The following is a 14,576-nucleotide window of genomic DNA, read 5'->3' on the forward strand; positions in this document are numbered from 1 at the left end:
TAGGTTATAAATTCCCACTTTGCCTCGTCGTGCTTGGCGGCGAGTCCAATCCCTCTTCCCCACTGCAAATCCCCACTTATCCCCATGACCCCTCTTGAATAAAGCCTGCCTTACCAGTCTTTAACAGGGGGCAGGATGAATCATTTTTTCTTTAATGCATCCATTGGCCAGAGGAAGGCAGGTGACCCAGAGTGCTGTTAACGGAGCAGGGCTGGAGAGGTCTGCTGCAGAAAGCGGCAGCGCATGCTTGTGAATAATAACGCAATCCTCCACCGCTTTCCTCTGAGAGAGAACCCCACAGGCAACTCTCTGTGAAGCAGACCCCACCCAAGACAGCTGTCTTGTCTGTTAGGTCTCGTGCAACCACGTCGGGAAAGGGCATTTTATGCATGAATCGCGATGAGTTCCTTTTTAAAAAATATATTTTCACCATGTCATTTATTTGCATAAGTACCTGTAATGGCTTCCACCCGCCAACCTTGGAGTCTAGTCTGCACTCACGTCCCCTCTGCCAGCCATACTCAAAGGCGGTGTCAGTTTCCCTGGGGATACAAAAATTGGGGTAATAGTAGGAGGGGAAAATGGGTGCTTGGAGAGCAACCAGCAATAGCCATTAACATTTACCACTGTGATATGCTCTTCCTGCAGTAAAAACAATGCCTCACGCAGATAAATTACCTGTCCCAGTTTCCTTCTAGTGGGACTGTGTGACAGTGTTCTGGACAATGGAATGTGAGGACAAGTAATTTACACCGCTTTAGGGTTTGGTCCATAAAAATCTCCAGTCTCACAACGTCAGAGAAATCCAGAGCCTGCCAGTAGTTAAAGTGGTAAAAGCAGGTTTTACTTAACTATTGCAATAGGGGGTGTCAACTACAATTGGCACTCGCCACTGGCGCTTGCCATCGGTAATCTACAAGGATTAAATCATGTGCTCTGCAGCTGCTGATTTTCAACACCCCCCACCCCCCAAAGGAGTTCAGGGTGGAGAGCTGAAATGAGGTCCTCTGTGCTCTGGGAAAAACTGGCAGAACAGGTCTTCAGAGAGTTAAATATTTTCAGGAGCTGATTTTATGAGCCCAGTTCTTGTATCTCCTCGGATCTAGAAAAGCACTAAAATCCTTCATGGTGACGACTGCTCCTCGTGACTAGCAGAAACCTGCTGCAGAATAATATGTGCTCAATTGCATGTACTCCCCTCCCCCCTTCGCCCAAATCACATCTATCCTGACCTGCCCCGCTGCCTCTCTGGAGCAGTTTCTCAGAGCTATCTGAAATGCTGTCTCCCGGGTTGCAGCCCTCATTTTGCCCCAAATAAAACTGAACTCACAACTCTCACGTTGTGCAATTTCTTTAAGTCGACAGGGGAAAAGGGGCCTCATGATAAGACCGGGCTCAACTCTGAATACAAGGAGGAAACATGGGAATACAACAAAGGTGGGGGGTCAGTGAATGGAAAATTATTAAGGAAACATCAGGGATAAGGGGGGATTCTGGCTAAACAAGATTTTTGCTGAAGGCAGGCCAGGGTGATCCGTCCTCACGTGGGGGCAGTGGAGGATGAGGGATTTGGTCAGATATCCAGGATGATCAGATATCAAGGTGGGAAATCCTGGCCAAACTTACTTAGCAGGATTCTTGCTAAAACTGGGCTCGTGGAGGATATGCCCAAGGATGGGGCCAAGTTGGACTCAGAGGAGCCGGAGTGAAATTTTGTCAAGGAGAGAATCTTTGCCAACAATCTTCCATTGGATCCTTTTTTTTTTTTTTTTTTTTTTTGCGGTACGCGGGCCTCTCACTGTTGTGGCCTCTCCCGTTGCGGAGCACAGGCTCCGGACGCGCAGGCTCAGTGGCCATGGCTCACGGGCCCAGCCGCTCCGCGGCAGGTGGGATCTTCCTGGACCGGGGCACGAACCCGTGTCCCCTGCATCGGCAGGCGGACTCTCAACCACTGCGCCACCAGGGAAGCCCGGATCCTTACTTTTAAACAGCAGCTATAATGAATACTTTGGGGACAGTTGAGGAAACTTGAAAATAGACTGGATGTGAGGTGGCATTATAGAATTTTAATTTTTCTTGCATGTGATAATGCCTCTTTCGCTGTGTAGGATATCCTTATGTTTAAGAGACGCATGCCTAAGTACTTAGAGGTGAAACTCACGCGAGATCTCAGCAGCGGGTTTGGTTTAGGCCAATCAAAGTCACCCTATACAATGCTCACACAGCACCTAGCTGACTTAGAAAGGATGTGAAACAGGAAGCACAGCAGTACTTCATACAGCTCTCCATCTCCCTGATCCCTGCATATGGGGCAGGTTATAGTCCCAGGGGATTTCAGCAGAGGAGCCACTGGTCCCATGGGGCTGGTCCCGTGGGCCTGTGAAGGTAAGAGGCCACTTGCAATCTCCAGCAGAGCTACAGCCCATATATTTCAAGTTGTGCCAGGATAGCTAAGGACAGCAAGCCGAGGGGTGGCCTTCGGTCAGTTTAAGAGCACACCCAGGTCCTGCAGGAACCTCATCCAAGTGCAGACCACACGTCAATTCTTGAGGCTGGAGGAGGGATTCACAGGTAGCTGTGAAAGTTCTCCCTCTAGTCATGATGTCTGCGCCTTCTTTTGAAGTAGTTGAACAAAAAAGTTAACGTAAATGTGACAAAAAGCTGACACTTGTTGAATCTAGGTAATGAGTTAATCAAACTATTCTTCCAGTGCTTCAGTGGTTGAAAATTTTTATTACAGGAAATCAAAGGAAATAAAATTTAAAATGGAGGTGTTCACCTCCTGCTTTCATTTCCTGTGTGGTTTACTGGTGAGTTGATTCTGCCTGTTTAAAGTTCCCTGATCTCAAGTCATCGTACAGATCTCCCCCCTTTCGCACAGCGCCCCGCCCCTATCTCCTGACTACCGGATCGGATCCATCGCTCCTTCCAATCCAAGTACTTATTCTTCTGGAAGCACGTGCCATTAGACTCTGTTGCCTTCCTTAAGGCACAGAAAAAAAAAAAAAAAAGAAACTTTTCCACAAAACCAAATAGTGCCGTGTCAGGAAGGCTTGGACCCAGGGATCAAAGCATGCGGCCAGGCCCCATTGCTCTGGTTCCATCACTTCACTGCTGCTCCTCGGGGCTGCTTCCCTTTGCAGAACATGCTCCGCGCGCCAACTACCAGCTCCCGAGGCTGCTGCTTCCGTGCAGCAGCCTTTGCCCCAGCATGCTCAGGGATAGTCCCAAGGCTTGCTCTGATTGGCCAGGCTTAGTCACATGCCCACCCCTGAACCAATCAGGGAACGTCGGCCCTGACTGGCCCTCCTGAGTCATATGCTCCACACCTGGCCCTGAGGTGAGTCAGCGACCGCGTCGACCCTGCGAAGGCGAAGCGTCGGAGGCAGGTGACTCTGGGGCTGGGGTTCTGGCGTCTGTGAGAGACGAGACCGGAGATGGGGGTGCCTGGTTGGTGACCTGGTCCAGCCCACTTCAGAGGCCGTTAGCGTCCTTGCTGCTTCTGAGCGCTTTTTCGTCCTCTGAGTCCCGGGCGTGGGTTTTGGACGCGGAAAGGGCTTGGCTGATTGGCTGGACTTTTCTTCTCCTGAAAGTCCTGGTGAACCTGCTTCCCTGGCGCTCAGCCGCCTTGTCAGGAGCCGCGCCGCTGGGGCTGTAGTTCACAGAGCGGCCGTCAGGTGGCAATGGAGAGGCAAGAAGCCAGTCTCCAGCCTGTTCCTTGGGTTTTGCTTTTTAACTTTGTCGACTTAAAAAAAAATGCGCAACGTGAGAGTTGTGAGTTCAGTTTTATTTGGGGCAAAACGAGGACTGCAGCCCGGGAGACAGCACTTCAGAGAGCTCTGAGGAACTGCTCCAGAGAGGCAGCGGGGAAGGTCAGGATAGATGTGATTTGGGCGAAGGGGGGAGGAGAGTCCATGCGATCGAGCACATATTATTCTGCAGCAGGTTTCTGCTAGTCACGAGGAGCAGTCGTCACCATGAAGGATTTTAGTGCTTTTCTAGATCCGAGGAGCTACAAGAACTGGGCTCATAAAATCGGCTCCTGAAAATATTTAACTCTCTGAAGACCTGTTCTGCCAATTTTCCCAGAGCACAGAGGCCTCATTTCTGCTCTCCACCCTGAACTCCTTTGGGGGGTGGGGGGTGTTGAAAATCAGCAGCTGCAGAGCACATGATTTAATCCTTGTAGAGGAAGATGGCAAGTGTCAATTGTAGTTGACAGGGCCCCCTTGCAGTCATAAATCTGACCATGCTTTGGGAGGCATTTCATGACCAATTCGTCCCGCAGTGCTAGGAAGGCTCGTTCCTAGGTCTGGCAAAGACTTCGCTGAGAGGTCATTCAATGTGCTGTTACTGGACTAGGTCTTATAAGCAATAACTAAAGACTCTAGACCACCTGTCTTACTAATGCATTATGGTCCAGGAAAAATTCCCTCTTCCCATATCTAGAGTTACACTACTACAATCATTGATCTCACACAGAACTATATATTTTTGTCGGTGGCTCAGTCACACATTTGGTAATGCAAGAAACAACAATCTTGTAAAACAGGTAAAATACAGATAACATAGCTAGCAGTATTACTCAAGTCGTAAGTGAGAATTCAGCCAAGAACTTCCATTAGGTGCAGCCCAGTATATCCTTAGGTCATCTGACTTGGTCCTTATCTTTCAGGGAAATGATATATTGGCACTGCCCAGACCCCCAGCCCAGCCCAACTTCCTAGTGTTACTAGGCTGGTTATCCTTAGTATAATTTAATTGTTCCCAAGATAAAAGGGGGCCTTAAAACTTAAATGACCATAGCCTGGTGTTAACCACATAAATCCATCACATAATTATAGGAGGTTTTAGGGGCTTCCCTGGTGGCGCAGTGGTTGAGAGTCCGCCTGCCGATGCAAGTGACGCGGGTTCGTGCCCCGGTCTGGGAGGATCCCACATGCTGCGGAGTGGCTGGGCCCGTGAGCCATGGCCGCTGAGCCTGCGCGTCCGGAGCCTGTGCTCCGCAGTGGGAGGGGCCACAGCAGTGAGAGGCCCGCATACCGCAAAAAAATAAAAAATAAAAAATTATAGGAGGTTTTATTCCTGGGCTGAAATTTTGCTGTTGCTCTGATTGAGCTTGAATAACTTTAGAGGAAAATTCATTTTTTTGGCCAGGGTCAGAGCAGGTATTATTAATTGGCTAGGTGAGGTGATCCCATCTAGTAATATCAAGAGTAGCCTGAACAGGACTGAAGTTTCTTTCTTGTAAAATAAATGTTCTAAGGGCCATCCAATTAGAGCCTTGGAGTGGAGAAATCCACCAAGGTAATCCAGAAGGACTAGACACAGGTAATTGGCCACAAACCCAACAATTGGATTGAATTTTCAAACTAGCATAGGATCGTGTCCATGATAGAAAAACATCTGATTTATATGCAAGGGTCCTGGAAGACAAGCAAACATTATAAATGATCCTACGAATCAGGTCCAGCATCTTGGGTAAGCTGTCTACTTCTGATGTCGTCTTCTTATCATCTGGCTGTGAGTGTAGAGTTTCCTCTGTTTGAGCATCATTTTAAGGTGAGTTTGAGGTCAGCAGTCCTCTCTATAGACCAGTCCGGTGCAGGGGCCCTTCGTGAGTAGAAATTAATCCAAGAATCAATTCCCTTCAGTTTCGCTGTGCATGAGCTAGTTAAAAGTACCAGATAAGGGTCCTTTCATCTAGGTTGGAGATAGTCCTTTAAACTATGTCTTTTCCAGTATGCATAATCCCCTGGTTGCATGTCGTGGGACATCTGATCTTCATCCAAAAATAGATTACTGAGGGCTTCCCTGGTGGCGCAGTGGTTGAGAGTCCGTCTGCTGATGCAGGGGACATGGGTTCGTGCCCCGGTCCGGGAAGATCCCACGTGCCGTGGAGCCGCTAGGCCCGTGAACCATGGCCGCTGAGCCTGTGTGTCCGGAGCCTGTGCTCTGCAACAGGAGAGGCCACAACAGTGAGAGGCCCGTGTACCGCAAAAAAAAAAAAAAAAAATAGATTACTGAGATAGGCTTCAGAAACAAACTGAGAGTGTCCTTTTAACAATTCAATTAAACTTTACATTAATATAACGTAACAGCAAGGAACTATCTGGGAAGTGAGTCTTATTAAATACAGACCTCCATTAACAAAACTGGAACTTAATATTCACTGAAATATAATCCTTTTGTCTCTAAAATTACCCTCATGTTTACCAAATATAACCAAATTAAGACTAGTTTGTTTGCAAAATAAGTCTGGTCTCAATTAACTTGGCCTGATAATTTATATAAACTATCATTGATCATACAGGCTTTTTGCTTTGCTGAAACTTTTATAAGGAGTCTCATACTGAACTTTTAAAAGACCTCTCAGAGCTAGGAAAGTCACTCCAAGGGCTTATCACAGATTTCACCTAACAGATCTAGGTGAATTCCTCCCTTTTTAAGGTCCCCCAAATACCTTGAGCCTTCTGTACCTGTTAGTGAGTGGCCTTCCTAATTTATCTGATAAAGCTGCTAGGAACCTAAGAGTTTACAATCTCTGGAGGGAGCAGTTAGAGAAAAAAGATATGTTCCAATCCTGCTTACAAAGATATAATTTACCAAATTACTGTAAGTCATAATGAGTTTGAGGGAAAGGTTTCCTAATACCTGGAAAACACAGATTTAAACCAGTAATTTTTCAGATAGAAACCATAAAAACTATAACCATATTCACCAGTTCACTCAGTCTTATGTAACTATTTTTGTTAACAGTTTCTCATTAGGATTCTTTAATTTCTTACCCAGTTCAGTATTATGGTCTGAAAGTCAGAAACTTGTATTTGTCCAAAAGTCCTTTTTATAAATCTTCTTGAAGAGGAAACATTTTTGCAAAGGCATCAGAATAAAACCATAACTGTCTATAATGATGAAAGACTTAAGGAGGCATGTTTAAATCTGATTACAATGCAACTGACAAAGAAACTTGGTTACTGCTGTGACATACAACACTTTCAGATAATAACTAGAATTATGACTGACAACATTTTACCAGGACGTATCAGAATTTTAGGAACTCCATATAATTTCTAGGATATCTATATTAGTAACATTTACCATACAATATAACCTAAGAAGATTTATTACTCATTTGACAATACTTCCCGTGTAATTTAACATACCAAATGAACCCAGTTAGTTTAATATCTCTCTTTGGGATGTTTCAGGTGCACTTCGAAGCATCCCAAAGTTAGCTAAAGGACTTCACTGGAATTTGATTTAGGAGGGTTTTTTTTAAAGCTTTTATTGAATTTGTTACAATATTGCTTTTGTTTTATGGTTTGTTTGTTTGTTTTTTGAGGCATGTGGGATCTTAGCTATCCCACCAGGGATTGAGCCCACACCCCCTGCACTGGAAGGTGAAGTCTTAACCACTGGACTGCCAGGGAAGTCCCTGATTCAGGAAGTTTTGTGAAAAAAAATATCAAAAAGGGTTTAGAACACTCAGATAGGACAACAGGTCACTCTGAAACAACATTTATTCACTTAGGCAAAGTAGCAATAAAGATTTCAAAGGCAAATACAGAACAAATCACTTAAAAGGAAAGAAACTTGAAATCTGTTATGAAAGGCAATTCAACATTTTAAGAAATCTTGTCCTCTTAAGAGAAAAACAAAATTCAAGTTTTGCACCCGCTTGCTTTTAAAATTCATTTACTCAAATTTTTAAAACTTAATTTATTAATTTATTTTTTATTTTTGGCTGCATTGGGTCTTCATTGCTGCATGCCGGCCTTCTCTAGTCGCAGAGAGCGGGGGCTACTCTTCATTGCGGTGCGCTGGCTTCTCATTGCGGTGGCTTCTCTTGTTGCGGAGTACGGGCTCTAGGCGTGTGGGCTTAAGTAGTTGCAGCGTGTGGGCTTCAGTAGTTGCAGTGCGTGGGCTCAGTAGTTGTGGCACATGGGCTTAGCTGCTCCGCGGCTTGTGGGATCTTCCCGGACCCGGGCTCAAACCCGTGTCCCCTGCATTGGCAGGCGGATTCTTAACCACTGCGCCATCAGGGAAGTCCCTACTCAATTAAATTTATTTTAACCTTAGTCAATCCTGACCATGCACATAACTCTTTTCTTGGGGTCCACTTTCCACAAACGTTTCCTTACTTTCTGTATCCAGCATTTTATTTTCCCATTCAGAAACAGCCACCTGTAAGTCAGACCTACTTCCTTTTCCCTTAATAAAATGTAATTCCATTCTTCATCCCTTCTTTACTGGAAGCACACACCCTACTTCCCTATTGTTGACTGAAATGTTTCATTTATTATTTCTATTAGCTTTAAGTACATGTTTAAGTTAGAATCCTCAGCTCTTAAAACCTTAAATTCTTCTTACTAAGAAGTAAGCAATTATGAACTGTCCTTTACATTGGCATTCTGTAGATTGGTGAACATAAATACCAGTGATATTTTCTAAAAATATTTACTTTCTTTAGAGAACGTGACACCAAACATATTCATTAATAGTCCTAAATACCTTTTGTTTCTCTGTAAAAGGAAGCCAATATTCAGTAATTAATGTTTTGGTATATTATTTTATTTGGGAATGCTAGCTATTCAATAAGCTTCCATCACTTAACTTAATTTAGCACAGTTCTAGAATTTCAAGTTACCAGAATCTGGAAAGACTATTTTATCTTATTTTATTTTTTAATTAAAATACTGAGTTTAGGCCGGCCAGGGCCCCGGCTGAGCTGCGCTTAGCTCCGCAGGGGCGGGCAGGGGTATGCCCAGGGGACCATGGGCCCCGGGCCCTGAAGCCTCCGGGGCCACATCCCTCTGAGCAGCGAGTAGGATCTGGGGCGGGGCGCTGAGCGTGGATGGGCCTGGAGAGAAAACAAAAAACAAAAAAAACCCTGAGTTTATTTCACATTTATATTTTTGTCTCCCCACCATTTCCATTTGTGTGACCACCACTACTACTATGTCCTATCATAACATTCCATACATACTTAAAACCAAGCAAAGGGTGGAGTTCCATCTTTAAAAACTAAACAGGCATTTTGGACAGCACATTCTTGGCAATGGAACCTGGACAACTATCAGACACGGTACGGAAAGTTCTCACTCTGCACTCTAAAAAGGACAGCCAGATAGCAACTGTTACAGAAATGAAATAAGATGGGAAATTTTAACAAACTGTTTAAAGTATTTTCTTAAAGAGACTTCCTCCACTGCCAGAGATCTTGAATAGCCTCCTGGTCAGTCATCTGGAAACAGTTCTTCACATAATTGATGAATTTGGCTTCCACTTTGGGAAGGGAACCACCTTTTTCTATACTTGCTTGCATTTTTGCTTTAATGTCTTCTAAGAGCTAGGTCCTTTCGGTATTTTAGGAGTTTTTTTCCTGTTTTTTGAAGGATTCTTGACCTTTTGATCTTGGTGTTGATGGTTTTGAGTCTTTTCCATTCTGGTTTGATTTTTGTTAACTTTTGGCTGGAGTATCTCGTACAGATTTCTTTACTGGAGCTTTTTCTTCAGCTTCCTCATCATCAAAGTCATCATCATCATTGTCCTCTTCATCATCATCTTCATCTTCATCAGCAGCAAGTTTTACTTTTTTCTGTGGAAGCTTGCTACCGCTTCCAGGGGCAGAACGCTTTCCAGATATACTTAGGAGTGTCACACCCTCCTCCTTTTTGTCTTCTGACTCTGCATCTTCCTCCACAGCTACTAAGTGCTGTCCACTAATATGCACAGGCCCTGAACCACACTTCAACCATCAGACCACAGGTGGTGTTATTTCAAAGCCCCCAAGGGAATCGGTTGGCTGCACAGACATTTTCAAAGTTGCCAGTGTTACTTTGACTGGACTGCCTTCATAATTCATCACCTCTGCTTCGACAATGTGCAGTTCATCCTTTGCGCCAGCCCCTAACCTGACCGTTCTTGAAGATAACTGGTGCCCATTTTCATCATTATCCACCTTAAGGTGATCATCTTTGTCGACCTTTAGTTCACAATAGAAAAGATAGTTCTGGGGCCTCAGGGGGCTCATGTCCATGTCCATCGAATCTTCCATGGGTTGGTGGCACGCACTTAGGTGGGAGAGAAGGCGGACGGAGAAGAAAGACTACTGCTCCAGGGAACAGGTGCACAGGATGGAATCACACCAGGTGGAGAGACTATTTTAGATGCATAATTATTAGAAGCATAATTTAGAAGCATAATTATTCTTAATAGAGTTTATCTAAAAGCTCTTATCTCATTTATATTTTCTTTCCTTAAAAGTTTTTTTCACATCAAATTACTTTCCTTGCTGACAAATTTGTAACAGATATAACAAGATTTTATTTAGCTTATATTAAACTGAGGCACAATAAAGTATTATCCATAATGTTGATGACTCTAAAGACATATCTATATTAATTAGATCAACAAACAAACATTAATACCAGGTATTAATTTAATACTATTTCCCAGTTCACGTGAACCTGAAATTCATTTAGCTTAATTTCTCTTGCATTTAGAATTATTTGATTTGTAAGCACTTACTTTTCTTTAAGCCAATTAAATAGAGCTTATTTACAAATTAACCACAGCAATATTATCCAAAGACAAAGAGACATACTAAGACATACATATATCCAGACAGACACAACAAGAAATCTAGCTGCATTTTCTAAACTTAGTCATGAGTCAGATATTACAATATAAAGCTCACTAGTTTATAAACAACACTTGGAATAAGAAAAAAATTTAAAGTTTTTTTTTTTTGTCCTTTTTATCCCTCCGTCTCAGGAATTAGAGATGGTCTAGATAAGGTAAGTGATCCCGAGAGCTCTGGTCTCAAGGCACAGGGAGAGAAAATCAGGCTTTCCTAGTAGAACTCATTCCCTCAGGGTCAGAATTCTGAAGAGATTTTTTTTCCTTCAAGCTAGCTTTCTCTACTGGTTGGGAATTAAACAGGGGTTGGTTAACCTTTGACTGGCATTGTGTACTTAATTGACGCAACTGAAGGTTCATAATTTTCGTAGATACTCCCTTTTCTTTCTTTCCCTTTTTTTTTTTTTTTAATGGTCTTCAAAGGTTGGTCAGCCAGTGTATCAAAGGTGTTTGTATGTAACATGGACCAACCTAGACTGTGTTTTTGACTAGAGTAGATAAATCCTCATCTAAGCCTTCTAAAAAGGCAGAGTTAAGCAGAGGATCATCTTGGTGGTTAGAGAATGACTCAGGTGTCAAGCCACAATGTTGCTTACAAGTTTTTTTTTTTCCCCTCAAACCTTTCCTAATAGTCCAGAATTCATTCATCCAATCTTTGCTTGCACTGTTGAATCTCTGTCCAGTCTACGGTTTTTGGAAAAAGCTCCGGGATAAATTCAAGTAATTTCTGAGCTAATTCCTTGTATTCAGTGCAAGCCTCTGGACTATGTGATTCAAAATCCATTAAGGGGCGTTTCCATCCTGCCTTCTCTATCCATTCCCTTGCTTGGCTTTCAGAAACTAACAGCTGGATTAATTGATATAGATCTGGAAACCCGCTTGTAGGCCGGATGGTTAATTCAAATTCCTTACCAAATCCCAATGAATCCTGACTTGGATCGGGAAATTCCTTAGCCAAAACTCTAAGTTCTACTTGGATTCAGGGTGTGTACGTAAGCACCAAGGACGGCTCACCTCTCCCTGTAATGAGTTTCTCCTTAAAGGGAGCTATAGGGCTTCCCTGGTGGTGCAGTGGTTAAGAATCCGCCTGCCAATGCAGGGGACACGGGTTTGAGCCCTGGTCCGGGAAGATCCCACATGCCACGGAGCAACTAAGCCTGTGCGCCACAGCTCCTAAGCCTGCGCTCTAGAGCCCGCGAGCCACAACTACTGAGCCCGTGAGCCACAACTACTGAAGCTTGTGTGCCTAGAGCCCACGTTCCCCAACAAGAGAAGCCACCCCAGTGAGATGCCCGCGCACTGCAACGAAGAGTAGCCCTCACTCGCTGCAACTAGAGAAAAGCCCGCGCGCAGCATCGAAGACCCAGTGCAGCCAAAAATAAATAAATAAATTTATTTTTAAAAGGGAGCTATAATCACTTCTGATATTTTAGTCCTCCTTTGCTGGGGAGAGGGCAGTGGCAGGAGGCAGAAGAGTTGGGAGAGAAAAAGGAGATGGCATCTGGACCATTCAGATAGAAGAGGCCACGTGGGAGGAGCAGAGGGAGAGACCGAGTCAGAGACAGAGGGCCAGCAGCCTATTTAGAAGCTTCTAGACACCAATCAAAGTAAGCATTCCATGCAATCTGTTTGATCTTACGGTGGCTTTTTCTAATTCTGTGCACAAAACAGCAATTTTGGGATAGCAGAAGAACCCCAATTTGGCCATTTTATGTTGAGATCTCCTTTAGTATAATTTCCCTAATTACGTAGGTACTTGCATGTATAAACCTGGCTGAGGTGTTAGCCAGAGACTGGCTTTCTGATGCCCCTTGTTTCTGTGTTTGAGAGGCTCTATTTCCCATATTTTAAAAAATTATTTATTTATTTATTTTGTTGCACTGGGTCTTAGTTGCGGCAGGCGGGCTCCGTAGTTGCCGCTCGCCGGCTCCTTAGTTCTGGCATGCGAACTCTTAGTTGTGGCATGCATGTGGGATCAAGTTCCCTGACCAGGGATGAAACCCGAGCACCCATGCATTGGGAGCGTGGAGTCTTAACCACTGCGCCAGCAGGGAAGTCCCCTATTCCCCATTTTAAAGTAGAATTTGTTAGGGATAAAATTTACTAGTGAAACTGTGTGGCTGCCAGTGTGCTGCTTGTGAGCTCAACTCCACTAGGCATCCCCCCCAGAGTCGTTTCAGCCCTCCTACATGTCTCAGTTTCTCCTTTTGGTGGTCCAAGACCACCACAGGTGCTCGCTGAATGGCCGATTCTTATCTGCGACCCCTGGATGAGCAAACGTTTTAATTAATGAGTGGGCTTCCCTATGGGACCACTGCACGGTATGAGGACTCTGCCTCCAAGCCGTGACCAGCCGGGAGGAGTCTTGTCCCTTTTCTTCGGAGCAAAGCTCTAGTATAATATCTTAACTTTTTTTTTTTGCGGTACGCGGGCCTCTCACTGTTGTGGCCTCTCCCATTGCGGAGCACAGGCTCCGGACGCGCAGGCTCAGCGGCCATGGCTCACGGGCGCAGCCGCTCCGCGGCATGTGGGATCTTCCCGAACCGGGGCACGAACTTGTGTCCCCTGCATCGGCAGGCAGACTCTCAACCACTGCGCCACCAGGGAAGCCCATATCTTCACTTTTATCCCAACAAATTCTATTAAGGCGGCCAAATTGAGGAAAAGCGTCAGATCAGCCTATTATCTAACCACTCAACGCAGGCCACTCTGTCTTCTACAACTGAGCAAACCCTGGTATCTTTCAACCAAGCCTCCCGCACCCCAGTATCTTTCAAATGGGTGGGTATTCCCCGGTATCTTTCATCCAGGCCCCCCCCAAGTATCTTTCAACTGGGAGGGGTCAGGTACCTGCTATACACCCCCAAATAAAACTCAGGATCATCAACCAATACAGGAGATCTGAGAACCAGGAGAGACTCACCCAGATTCATCTGGACTCTCCAAGGTGGCAGATGGGCACAAGGGGCCTCTGCTGGTACCAAGGCTCTGGTTCCTCATAGAGTTTCGGTGAAGGAGAGAAGTCCATTCTGGATCCCTTCGTGGTTGCCATAAAAACTGTCAACTAAAAAAATTCACAGGGCTTCCCTTGTGGCGCAGTGGTTGAGAGCCCGCCTGCCGATGCAGGGGACACGGGTTCGTGCCCCAGTCCGGGAAGATCCCACATGCCGCGGAGTGGCTGGGCCCGTGAGCCATGGCCGCTGAGCCTGTGCGTCCGGAGCCTGTGCTCCGCAACGGGAGAGGCCACAACAGTGAGAGGCCCGCGTACCGAAAAAAAAAAAAAGAAAATCACAACATGAGGGTTGCAAGTTAAGTTTTTTGGGGGGCAAAATGAGGACTGCAACCCGGGAGACAGCATTTCAGTTAGCTCTGAGAAACTGCTCCAGAGAGGCAGTGGGGAAGGTCAGGATAGATGTGATTTGGGCGCAGGGTGGAGGGGAGTACATGCAATCGAGCACATATTATTCTGCAGCAGGTTTCTGCTAGTCACGAGGAGCAGTCGTCACCATGAAGGATTTTAGTGCTTTTCTAGATATGAGGAGATACAAGAACTGGGCTCATAAAATCAGCTCCTGAAAATATTTAACTCTCTGAAGACCTGTTCTGCCAGTTTTTCCCAGAGCACAGAGGCCTCATTTCTGCTCTCCACCCTGAATTCCTTTGGGGGGGAGGGGGTGTTGAAAGTCAGCAGCTGCAGAGCACATGATTTAATCCTTGCAGAGGTAGATGGCAAGGGCCAATTTGTTGTTGACACTTTATAGTGAATTATAAACTATACACGGAAAAGCATATCATGCAGTCGATAAATCCTCACAAACTGGACAAGCCTGCGAGGCCAGCGTCCAGCTCGGGAAGCAGACTGTGACCTCAGGAGCCCCCCCTTGTTCCCAGCCACTCCTCCTCCACTCCCCGTCCTGACTCACAGTTTGTCA

The 14,576-nt window shown here is 45.2% G+C and overlaps 1 pseudogene; it reads right to left on the reverse strand.

Annotated features, from left to right (window-relative positions):
- Nucleotides 1-9,193: 9,193 nt before the first annotated feature.
- LOC101281884 (nucleophosmin-like) lies at nt 9,194-10,149 on the reverse strand (annotated as a pseudogene).
- Between the last annotated feature and the right edge of the window lie 4,427 nt (nt 10,150-14,576).

The sequence above is a fragment of the Orcinus orca genome, chromosome 19, assembly GCF_937001465.1.
Source record: "Orcinus orca chromosome 19, mOrcOrc1.1, whole genome shotgun sequence".
In the NCBI taxonomy this organism is placed as follows: domain Eukaryota; kingdom Metazoa; phylum Chordata; class Mammalia; order Artiodactyla; family Delphinidae; genus Orcinus; species Orcinus orca.